Below are 21,336 nucleotides of genomic sequence, written 5' to 3'. Positions count from 1 at the left end.
AAATACTATAGAGTAGAGATGTCAACATCCAAGATACCTTAGTAGATATTCCCAACTTACAAGAACCTCTAGTACTAAAAGATGAAGTGAGATCAGCACTGGTCACCAGCTACAGGAACTGATGGTATGCCTACAGGAATATGGCAAGCAACAGAAGAAGAATCAATAAAGGTTTTAATCAAGCTATGCCAGCAAATCTGGAGAAAGACACAGTGGCCAAGAGACTGGAAGAGATCAATCTACATTCTAATAAATACCGGGGGGGGGGGGGGAGAGAGTTAACAGAGTATGTGAGCTATCACACAATATCATACCAAGTTTTAATTTCACATGCCAGCAAAATAATGCTTAGGATCACCCAATGCAGATTAGAGCCCTACATAGAAAAAAAAAAGATGCCAGATGTTCAACCTGGTTTTTAGAAAAGGCTAAGGAACATGACACATTATTTCTAATGCATGCTGTATAGTTGAGAAAGCCAAAGAATACCAAAAAGAAGTCAGCATGTGCTTCATTGATTTTGGAAAGACCTTCAATTGTGTCAATCACATCAAGTTGTGGAATGTACTTAGAAAAATGTCACAGAACATCTCATTGTCCTCATGTGAAACCTATATACTGGTGAGGAAGCCACAGAATGGACAGAAGATGGTAAAATATTCTGGCTCCAGGTTGGCAATGGAGTGAGACATGGCCATATATCCTCCCCTTATTTATTCAATCTATATTCTGAATATATATTAAGGGAAGCTGGATTGGAAGAAGATGAGCATGGTTTTAAGACTGGAGGAAGAAACACCAATAACCTGCACTATGCTGATGACATTACATTGACAGCCAAAAATGCAAAAGATCTGCAAGCTCTAGTAGTAAAAGTCAAGGGGCACAGTGAAAAAATGGAACTAAAATTAAACATAAAGAAGACCAAACTAATGACAACAGGGACAACAAACAGCCTTAGACTTCACAATCAAGATAACTTCTGCCTTTTAGGATTATCAATAGTAAAGGAACAAGCAGTTAAGAAATATGTGGCTGACTAGCACTTGGTAGAGCAGCCATGAAGAAGGCCTTGGAAAATATATTCAGATGCCATGATGTCTCTATACCTACAAAGATCAGAATAGTGCAAGCAATGGTATTCCCTGTGATACTCTATAGAAATGAAAATTGGACTTTGAAGAAGCAGGATAGGAAAAGTATTGACACTTTTGAAATTTGGTGTTGAGTGGACTCCTGAGAATCCATCGAGAGCCAAGAAAACAAAGAAATGGATCATCAAACAAACCAACCCAGTGTTCTCACTTGAGGCACAAATGACCAGGCTCAGATTATCTTACTTCAGGCTTATTATGTGAAGACCTAGCTCTCTGGAGAAAGTTCTAATGCTAGTAGAGGTAGAAAGAAGAGGACAACCAGCAGCAAGGTAGATGGGCTCAGTTACAGTGGTGATGGGGACCCTGAAGGACCAGGTTAAGGACAGATCATCATGGAGAAAATCTATGTATCAATGTGGTTACTAAGAGTTGATTTGATGGGACATAATCAATTAATTTTGGAAAGGAGGGGAGAAACATTTATGAGGGGCATTTTATTTTTATTTTGTAACACTCAGAGAAGGTCTTGGTAAGTACAGTTTTCAGCTACCCTTATGATTATGAACAAGCATGACATGTGCGTAATCCATGGTAAAATTGTACTATGATGCCAGAAAAAATTACCTAGGGCTTTTCTTTTAATTTCCCTTACCTAGTTTACTTGTTTGGTAAGACATGAACTAATACAGAGAAGCACCATGAGTATCTAATATATTAATACAGTCTTTGAGGAGATATTTTTATTTTCATATTTTAAATGTGTGTGTGTGTGTGTGTGTACAGTATCACCAGCAAGACATAATGCTTTTATTTAGACAAATACATGAGAACCATCAAAGATAAGTACCATAAGAAGAGATGTGAGGATAAAGTTGGCGCTCCACATTTACTTCCACAGCCATGCCTTTTATCTCAAATGTGGATCATACTGGCTGCAACTGAGAATTGGGATACAGTGTGCTTAGCTTTCATGTGCCATTTTTATGGGGGTTTTTTCATTATGAGACTCACACGGCAGAATCCAGTTGTCCTGCAAATGCGATTCTATAATTGAATTTATATTTCAAGCCTATTTTTCAAAGTTCTTTTGATGATTTCATCTAGATCTGAAGTTTGTATAAGTCCATCATTTTCCAGAATGAATGACAATTCTCCTCCAATGAACTACTGGTATTCTAACTAATGGGGGGTGGGGGGTGGGAGAAGACTGACTTTTAAAATACACAGGTGGTTTGTTTTACTGACAGAAATAGCTGCTGTTAATTTTTTTCTTCAGAAACCAGGGCCCAAACATAAAGTGTGTATGTGTTTTTGGAGAACTCTTTGGGACAAGAAATCAGTAATGGAAAGCCAGGATGGAGCCATGTTAAAGTGGTGTCTGCCTGTCCTTGAGCAAATAGAAAAGTATGCCAGTTTAAAATCTGCTGCCACTGAGTGGCATCTACAGAAGGGGTCAAAAGAATCAAGAAGGTGACCATGACCAAGTAATTGAACCCCTGCCCCCTTCATGACACCCATAAAAAGGGGGGGGGGCAAGACTTTAAGCACATGATTGTGGCAACCACTTTGGCTTTTTCTACACATGCACCCACACCCACACCCAACATCCCTCCTGCCATTGCTGATCTGCCATTCTGAGTTGCCACCAAACGTAAGGAGCACAGGACAACTTAAAAAAAAGACTGGATTGGCTGCTCCCAGCTTTGTTTCCCTCCCACCAAAGTCACCAGCCAGGGGGGAAAACACATATCCCTCCTTCTCAATGTGGATTAGGGATGCGGAGGAAGTGAATGGTGACGGATGGCGGGTGTTGCACTGATGCATTCAAAAGGAGCTTGACTAACAGCTGACCAGCTGTGGGAGGTGGCCTGCATGGTGAAGCAACAGAAATCTTTTTCTCCCTTGTGCTGTGCCAAGCAAATGCACAAAACAGTTTTTCAAAGGAGACTTGGCCTTCTGCAGTTTGGCTCAGGGAAATACACTAAGCAGGGAAGTAGATGAACAAAAACAAGTTGAAAGTGAGTTTGATATAGAAACTATGCCTGTGGCAAACTCAATATGAAGAAAGCTCTCAAGGGCCTAATGGGACTTCTATCTAATGTTTTCAAATGATAGATGAGGCACTAACATATTCAACAGAAGGTTTTCCAAAACAAAAAATGAAACTAGCCCCAGACAGATCCATGCTTCTTTGCAACCCCAAGCATGTGGTCTAAAATGGAACAGTTAATTGATCTTTGTAAACAACAGGACAAAAATAAAAATTAATTTAACATGAATTAGTCTATTTATAAAACGTTTGCAGCTGTGTTGGCTTGTTAGGAAAAAAAAATAAAGTACTGTTGGGATAATTTGTTTATTAGAACCAACCCCAAAATTATGATAAGCCAACAAGCTTTATTGGACTCTTCAGGCTAGATGCTGGGTTAAACAAAAATGCTAAGAAAAGCCCCTTTGTCTGACCAGAGTAATTTGAGAAAATCCCCACCCCCACAACACCCATAGTTAAAATCTTAAGGAAAGTGGATGGATTAAGGTAGAACTGTAGTATGTGTGTGAGAAATAAAATGAGTTTGTCTTGAGAGTTTTGTCACCTTGCCCCCTACCCCCCCCCCAACAAAAGATGTTTGGAAGCATGACTAAAATGCAAGAAACTCATTATTGGATAGAAACAATCTCTTTGGTTGCTATTTTTTAAAAGCTGATTTTAATATTTTAAGTCTTTAAAAGTAATCTTCCTGTTTCAAACTACAATTTTGTTTTATTTGCACTTTACACCTTGTAATATGGCCATGGAAATTAAGGGTTAATAGTGCATTCTCTCTTGTGTTACATTGTGAATAATTCAATACTTGCAATTAGAAATTTGTAGGGCCCTCAACCTTGATTACCTGTCCTATGAATACATGGGGAAATAGATAGGGTATGAGGTTTGCTTCAGAACCATCCTACCCAATCTATATTTTTATCCTGCAGCAATTGTTTAGGACCATTTTTTGAAATGTGATTTTAGGGTGGATGACTGTCCAATAAGCAAAGGTTACAATAAGAAATCAGCATCCTATAAAAGGAGTGCTACTGTACTTATGTGCTTGCCTTTTCCATGCGACGTTTAGGTTACCATGCTGGTAAAAAGGACCTTTGGAGTTGAGTGTGGTTTCTGATGACCATATGGATACACTCATCATATTTTATGATGTATTTAACAGCCATATTGATGTGGTTTGCCATTGTACATTACCTGAATTCCTGTCAGTGACATAGAAGCAGATCTTTTTTTCCTAAGGCAGAGCAAATTTTATGAATGTAGAGCATAAGCCTGGCTTACAACCACATTTCGAAGTAATTTTGATTTTTTTTTAATCCTGATATATTATCAATGCAAGAAAAAGAGGAAAGAGAAAGTCTTCCTCCCCCTCCCTCCTCTTCTGTGCCCTTTATATACAATTAAAGAGAATGAAAACTGGGTGATCAGTGAGCGTAAACTGTTCTTCAGTTCAAGTTTTAACATAAAGCAAATTAAAAAAATATTCATGATTTTCACCTTTGAGCCCTTGAAAAAAAGTTCTTTTGCATTAAGCAAGAATTAACACATACTGCAAGCCAAGAAAACATTTCTAGTTAGTGGACAGACATACAAAGTGCCTCCTAGTTGCCAGCATATTGCCAAGGAATGTTTACATCCTAAATATCACATAACTGGGCCACATAGAAACAATCCTACAATGCCTCCTTCTTCTCAGTGGCTTCACTCATCAGAAACAAGTGGGATATTTTCTCATTGTCCTGAAATCAGGACCAGAAATGGTCTTCCTAGGTCAAGTGGAAAGATCCTACCTATTCAATTAAGCAGATTTCATTCCTTTGATTTAGACAAGCAATGTCCGTTGTTCATCTTAATATTAAAGTTCATGTACTGGATCATCCTTCCCTGAAAATATTCATCAGCTGGAGTTCAGTTGTGCTGCTTTGAGAGCTGAAGCTCATCATTTTAGTATTGCTGGTAGAAGGCAGTCTTGAACTGCAGGACTGTAATGTTTTCAGTTGGCCTTTGGGAAAGAACACAAGAGGGATAACAACCAAGACAAAAACAAGATAAAGGAATAAAATATTCCATGTGAAACCTTTCATGTATGTTTCATGTATGTGTATTATGCGCACAAGAAAAACTTGAACAGAATTCTATATGTTTTATATTCAGATATACAAAGGCTAGAACACCTTTATATAAACGTTGGTATTGTTAGCATTTGCTGATATGTTAGCATTTATCAATAATTATAATAACCTTCCTAGGGAGATGTGACTATGTGCTTTTACAAAGAAATACATTTGATTGTTGTAACTCAGACATCCCTATTACTGTCTAAAAAAAGTGGAAAATACATGTATTTAACTTGCTCAGGTGTTTGTTTGATTCTTCTTTTCTGCAGGTCGTGATTGATATATTTTGTTCATTGAAACTCAGGGGAGGGCACCCCACTTTTAAAGGTGGATTTATCTTGTGTTCTAGCAAAATAATTTCTTTTCTGCAAGTTTGACCTTTACACCAACTGATCCCATGACTCACCACAATAAAAAGCAGGTCTTTTTTTGTAATCTTTCATCACCAGTTATTTGCTGGAAACATAACACAATACATTTCTAGCCCGCATCTCAGAAGGAGAAAAGGTCACCATAACAGCCAGGGTGGAAAAGTAAGAGACATTTATCTAAGTTATATTTTAATGTAAATTTACCATCATGCAACATGCTATAGAAACATTATTATGCTTCAATATTCATGAATTTCTGAATTTTGCAGAACGATTCTCCAACACAAATACTGTTTAAAATGTTTACATAAGGAATCAAAAGAATGACTTGTGGAGAGTGATAGCTGCTCATCCCTTGCCTACTTCTCCTATGTTTGAACAAGGAGGACAAAGAAGCCATTTTATAATCACTGCTGTTCAACCCAGTTACCAGATGTTTCCCTCAAAAAGGTTGTTCCTTCCTAATGGGTGTTCTTTCAGTGTCAGGGTATACCATGGAACTGCTTTTCCACGGCTGTTGTAAGACATGGATCAATCACACTTACTGATTGATCAGATTAATCTTACTGATCATGAAATCTTCATTTCAACCAAACAGTGATTTTGTGGTAAACAGAATGTGGTTGGTCCAGCCATATGACTGCAGGCCTTTCAGATGCAGCTATGTGAGGGAACAGTGGAAAAACAGATGATGAAGTCCTCCCTCCATCTTTTCAGGAAATCCTTCTCTGACAGAAACCTGACACTCCATCCTTCTTTCCTTCCTTGTGTCTGCAGGAAAGAAAGCCCAGCAGAGAAGTTACCTTGAGAGTTTCCATCAGCAAAGCTGGGCAAAAAAGGATTATGACCCAAAAGGGACCATTTGCTGGCACTTGCCATGTTTTGAATCAACCTACTCAAAGTTGAGACATCAGTGTTTTCTGCAATTTTTTTTTAAGTTAATTAATTAGTGTACTTATTTTAAGCCACCTCAAAAACTAGACATCTTCATATCTTGTTTAATTCACTGTAGCTGTAATTAATTCCAACAGGATGGTGGGATCATGTGGGAGGTATTTGTTTGAGAAGCCTAAAAATATCATGTGAAGCAATTACTTTAGGCAATTGCTCCTGCTATAATTCAGTGTATGAGGACTGTATTTCTGTGCCAGCCTTGTTCTTTCTTTCCTTCTTTCTTTCCCATGCCTAAATCTCATCTCCACACAAGAGTGGGAAACCAAATGTCAAAAAAATATTTTGTATTGCCTTAAAAACAGAGTCATTTCCCCTATTTGTAAGTGGCATTGTTGGCTTCAGCTGAAGGGCATCTCTGGGAATATTATTTAGGGCTATCTTATATCTACCCAAGCAAGCTGGTTCCAAGTGATAGTACTATGAAAACAATATGTGAAGTTGAGAGATAAAGGCATGACATTAATGGAACTTAAAAAGGCAATTAACATGGCCAGTCTTTTTTCTCAACCTTTCATAAATTCTCAGTTTAGACAAGGGAGAGCATCTTGAACAGGATAAAAGGCTAAAAATAAACTGAACAATATTATATAACATTGATTCTTTGTCTCAAGTATTTCTATAATAAGATGGTTATTTATGTATCTGAATATTGATACATAAATAACCATCTATTTAATCTAATATGCAACTTGTTAATCAGAAGGACTTCACAATTTGCACTTTAATAACATTACTCTCTCTTTCCTTCTCTGTCTCTTTTTCCTCCAGAAAGGCCATCCAGAAAGGCAAGCTACAATATGTAAGGTACAGTCTTTTATACATAGATCAGGATTTGGGTTGAAATCTAATTGCTGTACAATTTCCTGAGGAAATTACTCTGGAAAAGCACAAATATTTTGAATCTAACTTCAAAGGTATAAAAATAGTTCTGGATAATTCCTTCTCTGAATTGCTTCAGAAGTTCCACTCTTGATTATTCCATCACTATAATGGAATTCTGAATTCCTACATCTAGTTTTGTTTTGATGCTTACCACATATACTTTCATTTCTGAATCTAAGGGGGTTTCCAGATGATATTTTTATTGATTAATTGCCTGGTTTTATTTATGAAGTCTTACAGGAAGGTCCAGATGTACTTGTATTCTTTTTTTGTAGTCCTTTCTTTTTCATACCAGTTCTTTACTTTTTCCTAATAAAAAATCTGTTAAGAAGAAAAATTTCAGTAGTTGTCTAATGTCGTTTGTGACACTAGGAAACAGCAATCCTGTAGCACCTAGGAATCCCAATATTCCTATCCCTTCCCTCAAGATAAAACTTTGTCCTTCTGTAAGGTTGACCTTTAAAGACCTGAGATAGGCACCATTTGGGTGAGGGGGGCAGAGACTGGAAATATATTTTTAGGCAAGCAAGGGCCACGTGAGGTGAGGTCGTTGTGCTGCAAAGTGAGCGGGGCTGTGCCATGCATGCAGGGAGTGCTATGATTTTCTGATTTATTTTCCTTTTTTAAAAAAAAAAATGTTGAGTCTAAATTAAAGGTCACCTTTCCGTTTTTGTGTGTTTCCCATCTGGATATGATGAGAAACTGAGACAACAATTCTGGAAAAGCGTTCAAGTGGGGGTCTGGTGGCCACAAAAAGGAGCTTGGAGGCCATAGGCATGCTGGGATTCTATTTAGCAACTCTTGACATAGCTTCTCATGCATGAACCCCAAAGAGAAAAGTTCATGGGCCCCACCAAATTTGTGCATATTATGTTTTAGAATATGTAAGCCAAAGCAAAGTGTGTGTTCCTACCAGAGTCTTAAATGTGCAGTTTTCTTATCACATGGATCTTATTCTTAACACCTTAGAGGAACAGATGCCATTGTTTCAGAAACAAGACACTACAATAGCAATAACAGGACTGAAATTGTCCAAGAAAGATAACTGTTTTGTGGTCATGGAGGACTGGTTCTCAGAGGCCAACTAGTTGTAACTTTAATTTAATTTAGAAATCATCTCTCTCCCAATTTAATATTATGGGGATGATTTTCACAGGAATCCAAAACAGGGATTCAGTGCCAATGGGAGTTTGGGTATCTCCTAAGGGAAATGGCTTTGCAGAGGGAAGATGGTCATGGCTGGTTAAAGGACAGTTAAACTGCCACTTCCCTCAGTCACTTCATATTAATTTTTTAAAATTAGTCTTGTTTCTAATCATATAAGTAAAATATCTAACTTTGCTTTCATCAGCTTGGTGAAACATTTTGTGTGTGCATGTGCCTTTGAGTCAGCGTTGACTCCTGGCAACTGCCTGACCTAGTCCCTGCAGCTTTCTTGGCAAGGTTTTTCAGAAGTGGTTTGCCATTGTCTCCTTCCTGGGGCTGAGAGACAGGGACTGGCCCAAGGTCATCCAGCTGGCCTCGTGCCTCAGATGGGACTAGAACTCACCATCTCCCCGTTTCTAGCCTGGTGCCTTAACCACTACACCAAATTGCCTCTCTTGTGAACTGTTTAGCCTGGGCTTGTGTGACTGAATGCTGCTCTGTGCAAAAGAAAAAACGAACTACTGCATTTACTGTAAAAAGCAATCTGCCAGTAAGAGGACTCTCCTCTTACGGGGAGGGGGGGAAGGGAGAGGGGGAGATAGCTATAACCTTCCCGCCCTCAGGGCCAATTTGTGTCACATTTCAAGAACTACGGGCTGCATGAGTATTGGCCTCTGACCATTTCTCAAGGGCAGAATGTGCAACGTCATCCCCTACTGCACCTAGCCCATCAGGAAGTCAACCTCCACCCATCTTTTTTTGCTACTCATCTAAAGTAATGTTTTCTGATTTGTGCAGCTCAAGAGGTACTCTCTGATTCATGTCCTGCTCTTCATTTCATTGTAAGCAAGCTCTTCCACTCCAATTGGTGTCAGAACATCCCTTCCCTCCAGGGCCATTTTTTTTTTTTTACAAGTTTACCAGTGGAACAATGAAACATCAGACCTGAGTTTTTAATTTTTTCTCTTTACAGTTTCATTGATGGAACAGTGAAAACATGGGCCTGTCTTCTTTTTTAAACAAGGAGCTGAAATTGAGAAGAGTTCTTCCATTTTCTCATTGTAGCCCAAGTGACAGGAAAAATGGTAAAACTTTTATTCTAAAAGTATAAAATCTTGAGATAATGCAATGTTCCTACATGAGATATTATGAGACTTCTGGTCAGAATGGAAAAATCTCACATGCTTTTTGGCATTCCTGCATGAAATTGTACAAGGTATCAACAATCAGCTTGCAGAAAACCTGCAAGCTTCAGCAATCTCAAATGGATTTTTTTTTTTTAAAAAAAAGGTGATTTGCTGCCATGCTATTGTGGAATGGCACTCAGCATCTGAACAGTTTTGATCCCTGATACATCTATTAGCCTTCTGCAGGCTATTGGGGAATCTGTCTTCTAACGTCTCCATATATATAACTGCTTTTAAAAATGTCAATATCTAAAATATTCTGTGATTATGAAACCAAAAGACTATAAACAGGATCTCAAACGTGCTTCCAGTCCTCTTTCAGAACATTATGCAAAATGCATGAAAACTTCTACCAGCCCAAGTAAATTGTTGATCCCAAAGGACTTCAGCAGAGCTTAGCTTCCCTTTTAACAGAGGCTGAGATTCTTTAAAAGTGAAGTTATAGTTGCCAAAGTCCTTTGAGCAGTGCAGAAGGGGGAGGGAGGCCCATGAGCCTAAGGCTTAGTTCAGGTTCATAAAAGCAATTCTATGAAGCATGAAGCTGAAACTCTACTGCCATTTGCCACTTGAACAGCTGGGCTTTTTCTAACACAACTGATCCAACTCTGTTCGATTTCAGTGACATCTTGAGATTCTCTTGAGAGCTGGACTTCTTTCCTGTACCAATCACTGTACAAATTCTCCTTTTTTACCCAAATGTGAAAGATGGCACTTGACCAAGTGATGCAGTCTACTGTGTGAGCAGGAGTAGCAAGGAAGCAGCTTACGATACAAACACTATTTTTCCCTTTGGAATGCCAGGGAGCATGAATGACTTGTGAGCAAATGATTGAAGGAATATTGCCTGAGTTGATGCTGGAACTGTTTTCATCCTGAAAAAGTGTAACAGTAATGCCTGCCTTTACAAATAAAGCCACAGGAGGCTGGTTTTACATATGAATGTGGAGGGAGGAAAAGGGAAATAAAAGTTTCCCTTGCTATTTCAACAATGGAAAGATAGCAAGTTTGTGGGTTATATGGGAAAAGCCATTCTGCTATATTACTCCAGAGTTATGAAATAAACTTGGTTGGGAATTGTGCTTGAGTCTCTCTGCCTTCAGAAGAGCAGCTAAGATATGTCTCGTCAGTTAAGCCTATACATGTTAACAATTTTAGTGGTACAGAATATTTCTATGTAACTGTTTGTTTTTAACCATTTGGGTTCATTTTTTTAATTTTTGAATATCTGCATTTATATTATTAAGTGCCTTGACTGTTCTATGAACAGAAAGGTGGAATATAACTTAAATGAATGAATATATAACTATAATATTGAGTCATTGGACTTTGCTTCATTAAAAATATCCCCTCCCCATCTATCACCACCATCTTCCAAGTGGAAAACTAAGAAATAAAATAGACTTTGCAGAACCGCACATAAAGGTTGCAGCAAAATACAGTCATGGTCCTTACTGGAAATACCGTACATGACATTTCAAAGATATACAACTATTGTCTCAGAATAACCATTTTTGGGGGACAAACAATCAAATCAGAGATTTAGAGTGAGAACATGTACTCTTGATGAAGGTTTGAGGTGTAATTTACATTTTCAGATGCAATGTTAAAAATAAAGGTGGTAAGAGTTCTTGTGAAGAAAAAGGGTTCTTTCAGTCATGACACTTGGTGTCAGAAGGAAAGATGAGTAACTTTTCTCTGTCAGGGAAGTTACTTTTAATAAATGACATTGATTTAAAAAAAAATGAATGGTGTTGATTCCCTATTCTAGCCATCTGATTTGCAGGTGACAAAACTGGGAGATCTGTCTTGTCAATGTTCAGAAGGGATAAAAATAGAAAACGAAACATTTAAGGAAGACTTAGCAACAATTATGAACTTGCACCTTTTGGCACATATTATTTCTCCTTTTCATTAGTGCTGGGCAAACATCATGCTATGATGTACCATTGTTCTCTATAAATAAAATCAGTTCCTAGAGAGGAAGTTACCATACTGCTTTGAGTCAGTGCTGCTCTTTCACAGTAGTACTGCTACCACCAGCTGCCATTTTCCCCCAATCATTTCTCTGAATAGCAAAAATCTGGAGAGGGATCTTTACTTGGCTTTGGCCCCAAATGTTATATCAAAGGCAGTAAAACGGGTCCTTGCTCAGCTACTTTCCTCATTCAGTTCATTAAAAGAAATATATAATTCCACAATACACAAAGACTTATGCCTTTGAATGAAATTTAATATTTTCCTACTAGAGTCCTTCTGATTTTGGGCTAACATAAACTAACATATCTCCCCTCCTACAATATACATGCTTTGTGTAATCTTTTGTCTTCCTGGTTCATACAAAGGGGCTTAGGGGAAGCCATCCAATACTTAATTTGCTACCTCCTCTCTAGACTGTACCTGCCCGCTTGGGCTAAAGCTTATGAAGGCCAAAACACTGATTGCAGCCAGTGGCCCACTCTTAGGATACAGCTGGCATCCTGATGTGCTAGAAGAAGACTGGCAGACTTGCCTGGTTAGCTTGCAAAGGGATTCTAGCCAGGCACAGAACTGAGGTGCTCTCAAAGCTCCTTCTGTGGCCTCCTGTTTAGCCAGGAGCATTAGGGTATAACATGGTATGAAGGTGAATTCTGGATGACTTTCCCAAAGAGATATATGACTATAACAGCATGCAAACACCTCCCTGCCCCACCGGTGTCTCTTCCCATTCTCATCACTGATTTCTGGAGCCTGATTAAAACACTGACAGATCTATGAGGAGGACATTTATATAGGAATGGCTCTGAACCACAAGTTCTTCCTGGGCAATTTCTTTTGTCAGTCATAAAAAATTGAGCTATTAACTTCTTTTGCAATGTTTTGTTCATGCCTGGAAGAATGTCATGAAGCAATTCAGATACTCAACAAAATCCCTTTCTTTGGCCCTTCCTGATGCACTTTTTCCAACTAACACTTTTTATTGAAAGGTATAAGCTTTATGAAACGGCATAAGCTTTCGGGAACAAAATAAAAGCTCATGCCTTTTAATAAAATGTGTTAGTTGGGAAAGCTGCTTCCAGGCTCTTGATTCTTCGCCACTATAGACTAACACATCTCTCTTCCTTTTTTCTTGGACAACCCAATATCCCATATGCAGGCGAATGGTCCCTAGTGCTGCCAAGAAAATTGATTCTTTCACTCTCTCCTCAAACCAATAATTATGTTCTCCTTTCTCTTTCCTTATCCTCTATTCTTAAGCTAACCAGTGTCCTCTGTTTGCCTTTTATCACATGTGTGCATGTGTCAATGCTGCATCTTAAAACTCCTTGCTTTCTTTGCAATGGCAAGAACTTACGTTACTTCGATCTTTTCTCCATTGATAGGAAACTCTGTGTATGTTCATTAAAATGATTTGGTTTGAGAAATTCCAAGCTGCTGTTGCCTATCTTTGAACCTGCCTTGTTCTCTCATTGAACTGAATGTATTAAATTTCTCATAGACTGTCAACTACCTAAGATCACTGTGTTTGCCAATAAACTGCTCATTAGAACTAATGAATATCAAGTGATTATGTGATTGCCTTGTAAACCATTAGACCCAAATATTATTTAATACTATTAAATAATTAATATAATTAATATTTAATTATTAATATATTATTATTAATTATTAATATATAATTAATATTAAAATTAATATTATTAGTTATTAATTATAGTTTCATTTTTGGAGTCCCTGCACATATCACCTTGTTTGATAACCAATAGTGTTCAGTCCAGATAGAGCTGGTGTTATGGGAGGCCTGGGAAGAGACACTTACTTCACACAGTGTATAAAACAAAGGAAAAATGTTTTGAGTCCTAAAGCCCTCCCTATTCATCTGGCTAGGGAAGTGGCAGGGGGAGGGAGGTTTTTTCCCTCTTGAATTTTAAGAAAATTATTACGTTTGTTATTTTGATCATATCCTCCCACTGTAGTTCCAACAGCCTTCCCCAGATAATTAAGAACTGATCTACTTTTGAAATTTTAAAAACTTTTTTTTAATTTACTGCATTCCTAGATCATCTTTAACTTAGGATATTGACAAGATGATTTATTTCTCCCTTCTGAATCCAATTAAAAACAGTATAAAGCAATAATAAGAAATCATATGAAAGAAAGGGTTTTTAAATGTCCAGTGCTTTAAACGCTAGGAAGATCCTTATTTAAAACTCTCCAGTTGCTTCAGTGGATCCTCCTGGGGAAGTTCAGAGATGCTAGGAAAGGCAAAGAGCAAGCACAGCCTTAGAGAAGTGACGCCTGAATGCACTGTTGGCAGGTTGAAACAGAGGTCCTATGTAAGCAATCTTCACTCATTTCTCATGAACAAGAAAGGGTGGCTTCCCCTAAGCCCCCTAATATGAGCCAGGAAGACAAACCTGCCATCCATGTTGAAAACATTTTTACAGTTTTTGTGGTTGACTTAATTGTAAGCATCATCAGTTTACTGGAATATTAACTTCTATCAGTTTCGTGTCTTTTTTTAATGCTGCATAGTAATTGTACTTGAAATGCTTTCTTTTTTAAATGTTCAAATAATTTTGTAGCCTACCTGTGAAAAAGGAAGGGTTAAAAATAAAAGTGTTTATGGCTGTGAGCTAAACAATTTCATATATGAAATATGTATCATTCTGCTCTACTTACCTTTTTAGTTACTTGGTTTTACTTGATTTTTTTCAATTTTTCCAAACAAGGGTGCTCGGTGAAAAAATTAGGCCTCCCTTCCCATGTATGGTGATCCTGGTCTACATCATGGCACCAAGCAGCTTTATTTTTAAAATTCATCCATTTCAGTACACTGGATTTAGAACAAACAATTGCACTGGCCCAGCGGACTTAAAAGAAAACACCCTTTGGGAATGCACTTTTTATAAACAATTGGGCTGGGGTAAAGAACCCTATCCCTATGAACAGAACTCTAAATCGGGTGGACCATCAGGCACTTAAAAGTGAGGAAATAAAATCCAGAAGTAGAGCATTACAATGCATATTTCATTACTGTCTGGTGAAGCCTTGCATCAGGATATTTGTACAATAAAAGCCTTGCTTGGAAATACCCACTAGCATTTAACAGCCAGAATTTTCATTTCAATAAATCACATTTACCTTTGCCTCTAATTTTTTTTAATGGAAAATAATCAATTTCTCATGCCACAGTCATTGGAAAAGGCAACCACCGGAACAAGACAGATTTCAGGCATGGATTTGGGTACAGCTGCAATAGCTGAGCAGGATGTTGCTTTTTCTAAACTTGCCCCATATTTAAAGCTTCTATGTATCCAAGCAGAAAGCATTAAAAATGATGGTCAATCTGAATGGAGGGGAATTAGGTTGACCTTGAAAAGCTCTGCTTAAGCTTTTTTCCCTCCAGCTCTCATCAACCAATAATTGCCATCCGTATGAAAGCCTCATAAACATCCACTCTGGTTTTGGTCAACAATAGCAAATATGCCATCTGGACAAAAGGAATTATTCCACACAATTGGGCTTAGCCTCTTTTTACCTTTTTAGGTGGGTTGTGTATATTTTGCTGGAGCATTCATGTGATGACACTATTTTTTCCTTAGTGTTTGAATAAACTCCTCTTACGTCTCCTTTATTAACCATGAATGGGTACTTTAAGAAGATGCAACCTGAGGGCTGAAACAAATGAATAGCTTGTTAATTTTGTGTGCAGATGCTCTGAGTTCTGCTTTGTTTAACTTGAGAACCAGTGGAAAGCCATTGTATACACATGATTCTAGCTACCTTCCTATATTATTTGTGCAAAGGGGACATCACCCAATTAGTATGATCTTAGACTGCCTCTGGATATCCCTGTCACAGTACAGTGACTTTCAGCATGGAAATAAATTAGGAATAGGTTCTTTATTGCAAGTTACTTTGGTGACAGGGGATGCTGGAACACTGACTCCCATACTTGAATGGTGTTGAGGGCTTCAGGCTTCTGTGAAATTTGTAAAGAATGGTCCTGTGCCAGCAATATGAATTATATGAATCCCAAATGCTTATCACTGAGTATGCAAGTTCTTCCTCACATATTCCAGATGCAGAAAGTCATAGTCCCTAGGGTTCCTCTTTGGGGAAGGAGAAAGAACAGATAGAAGTGTTGAGATTGGCTGAGACAGTGAGACTAGTTCCACCAACAGCCTTGTTCCACTAACAGCCCAGCCACTGGCACCCCCAAAAAGGTTATTTCAGATAGCACTTTGACCACTGTGATCTTGAGTTAGATACCAGACCACATAATCCATGAGAGAGTTATTGGCTTCAAGTAAAGAATCAGAAGACTGAAAGAAGAAGGAATGAACATTTGTGAGGAGAAGCCCATAGATGATGGTGTAGTAAAGCTAGCTCCCAAGCTATTAAACAAGTTTTTTTATTAAACATTTTATTATTTTTATCAAAATATTATTTTAATAAATAAAAATAAAAATTTAATAAAAATAAAATATTAAACAATTAAATCTGCTGATTACATGGACATATGTAAATTATCTGGACATATCTATGTAGCTTGATTTGACAGCAATATGGAATTGGTGTTCCATTGTCTTCTTCCATATTACTTGACACACTATCAGATCACAGCCTCTACTAGCAAGAAGCCTACTTTTTACCATGTCTCATCCATGAGGCTGGTAGTTTTGCTGCCCTCATAGAAAGTAATGCAGGATACTTTTAGGGCACTAAAAACCCTCCATCAATCACTCTTCTGAATGTGTGGCAAAGCAAGGTTCAATAATTGAGGTGTCATTTTATTATGTAATTATTTTACCTTACCTTTTCACTGCGAGCATATCATGACAAGAAGGTATACCACCCTGGGAATGGACTACTTTTCTTCTTATAGGGGCTGATCATCACAGAATGTTGTTTAAAAAGTTCTACTTAGAGAAATATCAATCTCCCAAGAGTAGAGTTTTTCTATTAACAGTGGTAATTTTAACTCCTTCAGAACCTTTCCATTCTATTATTTACACCTTGGAGCTTAACCAGGTTGGAGGGAAAGGGAGGAAGAGGATGTTCTAAAAAAGCAGAAATCCTGAGGGAAAAGCTCCCAAAGTTAATGTTCAGCTACCTTCTAGAGTAAAGAATGGAGAATGAAAAGTATAGCAGTGAGCTGGCGGTGCTTCTCAAATGGCAGGAAAACCATGGTTGTTCAAGAAACAGACTGTCCAAGTGAGGTCTATCTACGTGGCTGCTAAGGGCTGACACTGACTTGATGGCACATAATCAATCAGTCAATGAAGTGAGATCCAGTCTCTTGTAGCCAGGGACAAATGGCCTTGGAAGCACAGTGACCAGTAACCAAATGGCTGAGGCAGTCCCACAGACCTACCAAACCAACTGAAGCCCATCCTCAAAAGACTTCTTTTTCCATGCACCTTAGCATGTCCACATGGAGGCCCAATGCCATGAATCCAGGAAGACACTATTCTCATGCTGGACACTTTAGCCTGACTTAAGCCTTCCTCAGTCATAGACTGGTGGTGAGATGGAGGCTATATTATCGGGACATGTCCTTAACAAATGGTTAGTGGGTGTCTTCACTCAGCAGCAAGGAGGAGTAACTGAGAAGAGAAGAGAGAAAGATTACATTTTTGCTTATTATGGCCAGCTAAAGAAGAAAGAGTTCCTGTAATGGAGGATGTTCTTGTATTGGTATAATATATGCAGTTTGGAACTATAGATTTTGGACGAGTGCTTCACCTTTTACTGGGTAATAGTGGTATTTTATGAGGGGTTTTTTTTTCTCTTTTGAGAAGGAGGTTTATCATTTGTGAATCAAACAGTTCATACATTTGAATGGTTTTATTTAGGGATTACTCTAATTGCTTTTTTTTTCTGAGAGAAGATTAAGTCTAACATTGCCAGGTACACTCACCCTCTAAGTTAGTTACTAGAATGGTAGCAATATATTCATAGACAAAGGCAGCTGCTAATGTTAATCCAAAATTACTGCATATTAATTTTATAGCTAAGTGATCCTAAGCAGCACATATTAATTAAATTAATCATGCTGGGTCACATCAGACTCCCACTGGAAATCCAATAACGACAGATGAATTAAATATGCTTGGCATGTTGCCTCTGAGAGATTTTTCCAGTGGGGGAAAAAGGAATTTTCAACATCTACAGGTAATATTTTCTTGGGAAATTGGTTTCAGGCCCCCGATTTGATGTGAACCAGTTTGCTTTCTTCAACAGGAAAACCCCTGAATTACAGCATGTAAGGTCTTACATACACACACACACACACACACACACACACACATAGAGTACATATGCACAAATCTTCATATTAGAGACCTATATTAGACCTATATACTACCAGATAATCTCTATTACTTCTGCTGCCACAGGATTCCAATTTATCATCATTTTGTGTTAGCTGGTTGGAGTTGCAACAAGCTGTACATTGCACTGCACTGCCCACCTCTTCACAGGCTATCACTGTATAAAATTCCAACCACTTAAAATAACTCTGTCTGCAGTTGTTTATGGAAGTGAGCAGACAGTTTAACAAGGGAAAGAACTCCCCTATGGTCTACGTTCCACAGGAGCTGTGTGGGCAGAAGGTGAAGCTATATTGAAAAGAAGGAGCTGTGATTGTAAAGCTATGTTGAAAGAAGAGTGGGGATGTATAATGCAGAAGGCTCTTGGAGACAGAACTGCTAAATGTGGGCAGAGCTGACAACAGATGGAGAAAAAATGCTGACAGACAAATGGGGAGAACAAACAGAGGACTGAAGAAAGAAATTCAGTGGAGATAGGGAGTTGAAGGAAGGAAATTTGAGAAGAAGGAAGATGCTGAGGGAAACCAATTTGAAGATCTAGGATGGATAAAGAGATTTAAAAACCAACCTTTACTGGTTCAGCAGAGCTAGCTTTTCCCATTTTTTTTAAAACTTAAAAAATAAATAAAGGTTGAGCCCAGAAGACTTCCACTGGTAGCCTATTATCTGCCCATTCATACTAAAATGGTGATATTAGGGATATGAGTGATGGGTGTGGTGACAGCTAGGGGGAGGTATGGTGTGAGGCAGAGGGCAGGCAGAACGCAGGGAACATGTCCCAGTGTCTTGCACCAATGTCACATTCCAGTCCCTCATACTCAACCCCATTTCCTGGTCAAAAGATCTTCAGAGCCCCTGGCTTTCAGCTTCTGAACACCAGATCAGTCTGTAATGAGTACTCCCTCATTTGTGATCTGATCATGGATGAAAAAGCTGACCTGGCATGTATTACTGAAACTTGGCTGGGCTCTGAGAGTGTGTGTGTTCCCTTTTGGATATATGTCCACCCAGATTTGGGGTGTGGCCACAGCTGAGATCCCAAAGCAGGGTAAGGGAGTGTCTAAGTTTATTTGAGATTCTCTAGTTGCATTAAGAAGCATTGCTCCACAGGTTGCTGGATGTGAGACCTGTTTGTTAGGTTGGGCTCTAGAGATCAGTTGGGATTGTTGCTATTGTACCAACCTCTCTGCTACATAGCAACCTCCCTGCCTGAGCTCCTGGACTCTCTGGCTGGGCTGGTGGTGGAGTTCCTCATGCTTAAGGTATTGGGGGACTCCAACCTCTGGGGGCATAGTCTGAATCAGCTTGGGAATTGATGGCCACCATGACAGCCATGTGCCTGTCCCAGGTCACTGAGGTCATGATGCATGTCAGTGGTCATACACCTGGTCTGGTTTTCCAGTCAGAGCAATGGCAATGTGATCTGGAATTGGGAGAGATTTCTATCACTCCCCTGTTATGATCAGACCACTCTCTGGTAGTGTCAGCCTAGTGTGGTAGTCCAGACAGGAAGCATGACCAGATGGACTAATTCTACTTTTTTGTAAGATTACATTAACAGAATCTTGAAAGTCTGAAAATACATTTCTCCCTCCTTACCTTTACAACCCAAAAAACTAGGGAGGGTCCCTTCTGAGAAGTTTGCCATGCCCACATTCCTTTTGTGGGCTAAGCTGTCTCTTGTCCAACTGTTCCCCTGGTTGTGACTCTTCCCTCTGTCTCCCAAAGTCATTCCCACATACCATTACAGGTAGTCCTGGAGTTCTCTGGTGCTTCCCCCCACTGCAGGAAGGCTGGAACTATTTGATCAGTCCGCACCAAGTGACTGATGGACCCTACTGGGTTCCAGAAGGAGCTTGGGGTTGCTCCTGAGAGTCTGCTGCACAGCTCAAACAAAGCCCTGGTTGCTCCTGAAATGATACAGCAGTGGGAGCTTTGATTGGATCATGCCCATTCAGCCTCTCTATTCCTATGGATTCTGAAACTCCCCCTGGTTTGCAGAGGAGGTGGGGGAGGTTAACAGAGTGCTGGGGGGCAATGAGGAGTGAACCACACCAAGCACAATTTAGAGCTGCCTACCTTGTGTGATAAGAGAGGCAAAACATCAATATTTCTCCACCCTTATTGCATCCACAGATAGCTGCTTGGTGGTCTTGTTTAAAGTAACCTGGGACCTCCTGGGGAAGACTGGTTCAGAGGGTTATCTGCAAGGTCACTGTGAGGAATACACTAGGCGTCTGTCAGATAAAGTTGCTCGGATTCACTCCAAGTTGGACTCAAGCCTTGAAGGAGTTCCTGTGGAGATGTCTGCAGCTCAGTCTAGTTACCTGGGAGAAGTTTGACCCTGTTAGTCCTGAGGAAGTGGAAGGGTTTTTGGGACTGTTACCATGTATTAGAACCATGTCCTACCTCGTTTGCCAAGGCTTCCTGGGTGGTGATGTATAGTTGGGTTCTGGCAGTGATGAATTCTTCCTTGAGAGAGTGGATGGTTTCATTTAAAGAGCTGATGGTCTATTTACTCATCAAGAAGCAATCACTAGACCCAACAATGCTGGACAATTTTTGTCCAGTCTCCAACCTTCCTTTTTTAGGGAAGATTGTTGATAACGTGGCTATGTGGCAAATTCAGAGGATGTTGGAAGAAGTGGATTATCTATAACTTTTCAGTCAGGATTCAGGCCTGGGCATAGGACTGAAGTGCTCTTGAGAATGACCTCTGGCAGGAATGGGATGGGGGTGGTGCATCCATCCTTATTCTTCTTGACTTCTCAGATCTGGATCAGCTTCATGTGTTGGGAATAGGCAGCACTGTCATGTGCTAGCTCTTTTCCTTTCTTTGGGGCCACTTCTAGTCAGTGTTGATGGAGAGAAAGGTCTAGCCTGCATCCCCTATTTTACAGGGTCTTGCAGGGCTCAGTGCTCTCCCACTCCTGTTTAACATCTATGTGAAACTTCTGGGTGAAGTCATTTGAATGCAAGGGTTGAGATATCATTAGCATGCTGATAATATTCAGTTTTATATCTCATTCCCCAACCAAGCAATGTTGTGGAGGTTCTGTCTCAATATCTGGAGGCTGTGTGGAACTGAATGGGGAAGAATAGGCTTCAATTGAACCCTAGCAAGACCAAGTGACTCTAGGTTTTAGGGTATCCAGATTCCAGGATTTTCCATCATTAGTTCTAGACACGAGTATAAAATTTGGGGGTCCTTCTGGACTCA

Source organism: Python bivittatus, unplaced genomic scaffold (genome assembly GCF_059951505.1).
Source record: "Python bivittatus isolate LINGU-HERP-01145 unplaced genomic scaffold, Pbiv_v1 ctg000850_np1212, whole genome shotgun sequence".
Lineage (NCBI taxonomy): Eukaryota > Metazoa > Chordata > Lepidosauria > Squamata > Pythonidae > Python > Python bivittatus.
Note: the sequence above shows the minus strand (reverse complement) of the source record.